Source organism: Neomonachus schauinslandi, chromosome 8, assembly GCF_002201575.2.
Source record: "Neomonachus schauinslandi chromosome 8, ASM220157v2, whole genome shotgun sequence".
Lineage (NCBI taxonomy): Eukaryota > Metazoa > Chordata > Mammalia > Carnivora > Phocidae > Neomonachus > Neomonachus schauinslandi.
This window is the reverse complement of record NC_058410.1, coordinates 16,579,849-16,587,106: the sequence shown is the minus strand read 5'-3', so window position 1 is coordinate 16,587,106 and position 7,258 is coordinate 16,579,849. Positions and strand designations below refer to the sequence as shown.

General features: G+C 47.4%; 1 non-coding gene across 1 annotated transcript; it reads left to right on the top strand.

Annotated features, from left to right (window-relative positions):
* Positions 1 to 3,347: 3,347 nt before the first annotated feature.
* Positions 3,348 to 3,450, top strand: LOC123325564. The gene has a single exon (XR_006540503.1). It is a non-coding gene; the product is annotated as a U6 spliceosomal RNA (small nuclear RNA).
* Positions 3,451 to 7,258: the final 3,808 nt, after the last annotated feature.

The window sequence follows — 7,258 nt, the reverse complement described above, 5'->3', positions numbered from 1 at the left end:
TTTTTTTTTTTTTTTTTTTTTTTTTTTTTTAAAGATTTTATTTATTTGCAAGAGAGACAATGAGAGAGAGACAGAGAGCATGAGAGGGAGGAGGGCCAGAGGGAGAAGCAGACTCCCCGCTGAGCAGGGAGCCCGATGCGGGACTCGACCCCGGGACTCCAGGACCATGACCTGAGCCGAAGGCAGTCGCCCAACCAACTGAGCCACCCAGGCGCCCTGTCCAGGTGATGGCATTCTTGTGCTGAAATGTTTAATGTTTGACCAAGAACTGTCAACAAAGAGAACATTTCCCATCTTGTCCTTGGTTATTAAATGTCAGATTTTTCTCTGTAGGATGACCTTGTACTTGCAGACATTATAGCCAAAAAAATATCCTTGAAGCTATGTAAACTCAGGCAAATTTTCTGTGTCCTCACTGACTTTTTAGAATTTTTAAAATACTTTATTGAACTATACTTTATATTCCTTAAAATCAACCCACTACCTCATTGACTCTTAAATGGAATACTTTATAATGTGATTGTTTTGGGGGGCCTGGGTGGCTCAGTCGGTGGGGTGTCTGCCTTCAGCCTAGGACATGATCTCAGGGTCCTGGGATGGAGTCCTGTTTCTGGTTCCCTGCTCAGTGGGGAGTGTGTTTCTCCCTCTGCGTTTCCCCTGCTTGTTTTCACACTCTCTCTCAAAAATGAATAAAAAAATCTTTAAAAAATATATAATGTGATTATTTTCTTCAGCAATTTATTTCCATATACATATATCTAAAGAAGCATATCTCTTATAAAATATTTAATTAATCTGGAATTTGTTTTATATCCCATAAGAACTCATGGAATTTTGTTTTTCCTCCACTGCATGGGGTAAATATAAGTGTGATTCTGCTAGATTTCTTGTGGAGACAGAGAATTTCAAGATCACTCAGAAGTCAACTTTCAGGCAGTCATCTGTCAGTGTCAAATATGATCCTGACATGTCGGCATTTAACAGATATTCTGGGAATGAAGCAATTGAGAATCTTCCTGATTTCCCTAGGTCCCCCACCACAGCACTGTCTCTCCTGTCATCCTCCTTCAGTGCACAGTGAGTCTTCACAGCAGAAACAGATCTGCTTCTAACAGTTGATCTATTCCCCTCTGAACAAAGGATCGGTATCCAATATATACAAAGAGCTCCTGTGAATAAATAAGAAGTGTAGTTCTCCTAAGATGTGTGCCAATGCTTAGAGCAGGCAACAGATGGTAAATCAGCCTATGAAATCATTGAACATATCCCAAATAATCAAGATAAAGAAGAACAACAGGATGCCTTACACACACATCAAACTGACAAAATTTTAAACATAGCTATAGCAAGTGCTGACCAGGAAATGGAATAACGAGTTTTCTCACTTGTTGGTAGGAGTTTAAATGTAATCACTCATTTGCCCTATATTTCACCCTATCCAGACAGTGGTTGATGTGTTCATCCTACTGCATGGTAATCCTGGTGTTAGTTTCAGGCTAGAAACACATGGGAACCAAAAAGCAATGGAGATGTATGGTTGTTTACTGTAGGGCTATGTGTCATAGCAAAAACTTAGTAATATATCCAGCTGATGTACAATATATAAATATGTTAGGAGATTTCAATTTCTCTCTATTTAAGACTAAGTAATCTGAACTACTGTCAAAAAATGACACAAAGATGGGTCGGGGTGCCTGGGTGGCTCAGTCGTTAAGCGTCCGCCTTCGGCTCAGGTCATGATCCCAGGGTCCTGGGATCGAGCCCCGCATCGGGCTCCCTGCTCGGCGGGAAGCCTGCTTCTCCCTCTCCCACTCCCCCTGCTTGTGTTCCCTCTCTCGCTGTGTCTCTCTCTGTCAAATAAATAAATAAAATCTTTAAAAAAAAAAAAAAAGATGGGTCAAAACACCAGATGAACAAAGCTTTCAAGTATATATTTGAGAAATTCTGGACAACATACACTCACAGTGGCCTCCTAAATCTAAATCTCTTCACCTACATTTAAAAATTAAACAAATCAACCAAAACCCTCATCTTCAGCACATCCAGGAAATGGAAAACACCTATGTCCATGATCTCTTTGACCGTATTGGGCATTGCTGGAACAACTTGAAGCAGAGTTTGAGGACGAGGAGGCATTCAGCTACTGTGAGACCTACTAGGAGATGATGGTGACCCAGGAGAATGTCCTGGTTTGTGGGAAATACATCCTAAAGTGTGTGGTGTCAGAGGACATCACGGAAACTGGGAGGACATCAGTGTGACAGCTCACTGTCAGACGGTTCAGGAAGAAAAGTGTTTGGTACAAGACTTACAACGTCTTTAGAAGTTTAGGCTTGTTTCAAAAATTTGTATGGTTCTGAAAAATGGGGACATAAGAAATACTTCAATTTCAGAATTTGATGTAACAAGGTAAATGACTCCAAAAAGCTCCTGGTCATTTTTTTAAAGGCAGGTCCTCCTTCTTTGTTTCCTTCTCCCTCTCTGTGCTCCAGCCTTCGGCAGCCTCTCCCTCCTCTACCTCATCAGCATGGTCAGCCCAGGCCCTTCTAGAGAGGAGAGCAGCTGAGGAGTGGAATTGGGACGTGCGCACACTTAATCTCTACAGACCCCGACCCTCACTTCGGTGGAGATGGCAGGCAACTGAATCACCCTCTAAGCCTTCTGTGGACAATGTGTTCCCAATGATTTTTCTGCTTGAAACTCATGACTGCTAAGGGATTTCCCACACAACCTCCCTGGCCCATTTCGCCTCCTGGAATCTCTTCCTCTCCAAAACCCTAAGGTTCTCACCATCAGCCTCCAGGCTTTCTGTCTTCCTCTGTCAGGTGTTCTGGATCACACGGGCCAACAGCCAGTGCCCCGTGAAAGCTGGGCACAAATATCACCTGCCATTAATCTTCCTTACCCCTCTTTTTAGTCAGACTTCTCCAGAGAAATAGAACCAGTATGACGTGTAGACAGGCAGAGAGATAATAAGGGATCGACTCACGTGCCTATGGAGGCCATCAACTCGACATCTGCAGTGTGGGCCAGCATACTGATGCCCAGGAGACTCAATGGTGCAGACGGAATCTGAAGGCAGTCTGTGGGAGAATTCCCTCTTTTTGGGGGGGAAGTCATTCTTCTTGTTCTCTTTAGGCCTTCAACTGATTTGACAAGGCCCAGCAATGTCCTGGAGGACAGTTTCCTTTACTTGAAGTTCACCAATTTAAATGTTAACTTCATCCAAAATACTAAGTGGTCAGACAAAATTAACCATCCCACATCCCCAGACTAAATTAATCATCCTCTCTTCCCTTCTGTGGGTCCTCACAACTGAGTCCAGAGTAAGAATATCAACCTGGTATTTGCTTCAGCAGCACATATACTAAAATTGGAACAATAGAGAGAAGGTTAGCATAGCCCCTGCACAAGGATGACGTGCAAATTCATGAAGAGTTCCATATTTTTGGGTCGCTGTTGCCATTTTAGGACTTTGTTCTCTTGTTCATCTCTTCTTCTCTGGACAGAAGGACAAGACGGAAAAACTCACCTCAGAAAAGAGAACGAGAGGCAGTACTGACTGCCAGGGACCTAATCAGCATGGATATAAGTCATATGTCAGAACTAGAGTTCAGAATAAGGATGAAAAAGACACTTAGTTGGGTTTAAAAAAAGCATAGAAGACACTAGAGAATCCCTTTCTGGAGAAATAAAAGAACTAAAATCTAATCAAAGGGGAAGGCAAGGGAAAAATAAAATAAGGGAAATCAGAGAGGGAGACAAACTATTAAGAGACTCTTAATCATAGGAGACTGAGGGTTGCTGGAGGGGATGGTGGTGGGGGATGGGGTAACTGGGTGATGGGCATTAAGGAGGGCATGTGATGTAATGAGAACTGGGTATTATATGCAGATGATGAATCACTAAATTATGTCTGAAACTAATAATACACTGTATGTTAACTAATTGAATTTAAATTAAAAAATGAAGAAAAAATAAAATGACATTAAATACATGTATAATCAAAAAAAACAAACAAAAATAAAAACAAAGGAAAGGAAACCTGTTATGTTACCTGCTCCTGAGAGAAATGGCTTTATAAAGAGGAGGTAATATCCTGTCCGGCCCCGGCCCCGGGAGCTTGAGGCGGTGTCTCTGGGGTGTGCCTGGTGCCCTCTGCGGCTGTGGTTTGACTGCTCTCTCCCTCAAGTCAGGCTTCTGCTGAGTTTCTCCTTGCCTGCAGTGGGGAGTGTTTGGACCTTGGCCAGAGTCTGTTTTAACTTTTAACTGCATGTGCTTGGGTCTACTTGTTAAAGAGACCTCCTGCTATTTCCACTAGAGCTGAGGTTTACAGCCCTCGAGGGTCAGTAGACTTGGTGCGTGTGGGGGTTTGTGCTGGTTCTAGCAGGGGGCCCGTGGTTCTGGTTCTCAGGCACACTTGCCCTGTGAAGAAGCACCTGCAGAGTGCAGGGGTGGGGTGAGGTGTAAGGGGCTCAGGCCTCCACCGCGCTGCTCCCTGAAGTCAGTCCCCGCTGATGGGTGGGGGGTAAAAATGGCTTCAGCCCACTCCCTCCTCCCCAAAGAAGGGACTTTGCACTGCCCCTGTCTGGGAAGCCCTCGCAGAAGAGTGAACAATCTCCCCTCGTGTGTCCCAGGCATCCCTCAGACCCCTGCCTTCACCCTGTCAGTGTCCAGGCTGTCTGCCCCCCCCCCCCCCCCCCCCGGCCAGGGCCCGGGCTGTCTCCCCCCCCCCCCCCCAAGCAGGGCAGTGCACCTGTGTTCTATGCCAGGCACACCGGCCAAGTTTCAAAACTACAAACTTTAGGGACCTGGCATGGCAGCTGATCCCTTGGGGGAGGGTCTCCCATGCTGGGACTGATGAAGCCTATCCCAGAAAGGAAGCCACACCATTGTGCTCCCCTGCCCCTTAGCCTAGTGACAGAGACACCTCCTGAGGGCCACTAACCTTGACGCTGGCTTTTGGCTGCACTTTACTCCAAACTCCAGGCTCTTTTGTCCCCTCAGAGACAATGCCACTTCTCCCAGATGCTCTCTAAGAAGCGAGAACCCTCTTTCCCAGTGTGTCCCAGGAGATCCTCCGATTGCACCGTCACCTTCCGGATTATCTGCCCTCCTTCTCCACAGAACCACCGCTATACCTGTCAGGCTCCAGACCAGCCACGCCTGCAGGCTTCTAAAACTCCAGTCTTTGAGCTCTGCTGGTTGTAAAAACTCACTATCATCAACTCATCTCGTTTTCCCAGCCCGTGGCTTTGGCGACGTGTTTTCCTTGTGCGACCCCCTGTGTGCGCCTCTTTCCCTCTGCCTCTCTCTCTCTCTCTCTCACTTGTCTCCGTAACCAGGGCTCCCTCCCCTCTGCAGCACCTGCAATGCTTTTCTCCCCCAGATCACACCTCCGCACCTCCCACCTTCCACGATGTGACCTCTTCTCTCCCTCTCGTTGTGTAGTTTGTTCTGTCAGTCCTCAGATCGCTGTCTTGGGTGTTCAGAATGATTTGATATTTATCCAGCCGTGTTCGAGGGAGGAGGGAAGCCTAGGGTCCTCCTACTACTCCACCACCTTAGCTCCCCTCTCTAATATTGTTTTATTTAAAAGACTTGAGGTTGTGTCTCAAAGGAAAGAATCCCCAAGGTTCCCTAATGTCATATAGTATTTTTTTAACAATGAACAGGATCGCGATGCTGCCAAGTATCTCATTTCCAATACCAAAGGAGAAGTTGCCTAACAGTCTCTTTGTGCAGAATTCTTGTTCAACCAGTTAGAAGGCAAAGTGCAGGAATCCCAACAGTGAGCACCAACAGAAAATAGCATTAATGTTAAGAAAAAGTGCAGAGAAGGATTATCATGACCGGAATGAAGGCAATGAAATGTTCCATCTCCTCCATAATCATGATGATCTGGAGGATTCTTGCTTTGCCACAGGGATTGAAGCTCCCGTTGGTTGACATGAACAGCAGGTGGAAGAAAGGCCACCCACCAGAGGGGAGAGTGGGTGGCAGGCGAGAATTCTACCACTGAACCACCAGTGCAAGGGGAGAGTGGGTGAATGAGAGCACATCCTCAGGGGCTTCTTGTAGCACCTTCAGCCCCTAAAAGAGAACCAGGAGCTTGTTCCAGTGGCTGAGGAAATCCTGGGTCAGTCCTCCTGCCCTCCCCCAGACTCCCCTGCAGTCACTCCCTATCTCAAAGATCTGCCCTCACTGTGTGATGGTCATGCATCACCCCCACACCTCCCCAACCCCTGGGTCCAGAGCCTGAACATACTCTTCCCTCATTAGCACAACACAGAGTCAGCTCCAGGCTGAACAGTGGGACTGAAGACTAAAGCCAGGAATGAATCCTCTGTTTCCTTTCCTTAGAGCTTGACCCACCCTTTGATCAGAAGCCATAAAGGAGGAGCCAGGAGCCCTACTCAAAGAGAGGGACCTGGATCCTGGTTCCTGTATCATTGGAGAGGGTTTTAGACACAAATCCATCTTCCCTTGTCTTCAGCCTCTCCTCACCCTGGTAGACTAACACAAGTTCTGAGTGTGACTGTCCTTGCCCTGCCTCATTCTTTCCTGGTCCAGTTCAGGTGACAGCATCCAATTCCAACAGCTGCTCAATCCCACCTACCTCCTGAGGCACCTCTGCTCAAGGCAGGGGCGGTTCAGCTGGCTTGGGCTCTGGGCTCTGCAGGAGACTAGCTGCCAGGTGAGAGCACCAGGCCTGAGCCAGGTATCCCAGGGGTCCAAGGAGCTCTGGCCTTCTAATCTCATCCTGGAGAGTCTCTCCCATTGGCCTCTGTCTTACCTGCCAGCACCCAAGCTGAGTTGTGTGTTCTACCAAAATCCTCCAGGGAGACCTGAGCCTGCGGCCTGTGGGCAGTCCTGGGCTTCGCCCCGCCCCACGAGCACAGTCCTCTTTTATACCAGTGTTACTGGACCTAGCAATTCGGAGAAACCGCTCCATGATTCTTCTATTTTTTAAAAAAATTATTTGAGAGTGAGAAGGAGAGGAAATATGGGCAGCGGTGGGGTGGAGGGTGCAGGGTGGGCAGCGGTAGAGGGAAAGCGGGGAGCAGCCTGGACCCTGAGCACTGAGCTGGAGGCCAGGCAGAGGCCATGAGGGGAGGCTTGCCTCTGTCCTGCCAACCAGGGCATCCTGGGATCCTCACCTGAGCAGAAGGCAGATGCTTAACGGACTGAGCTGCCCAGGTGCCCCGATAATGGCTTCTAATAAAGAAATCAGATTTTGTCATAGTCAGTAAACAAG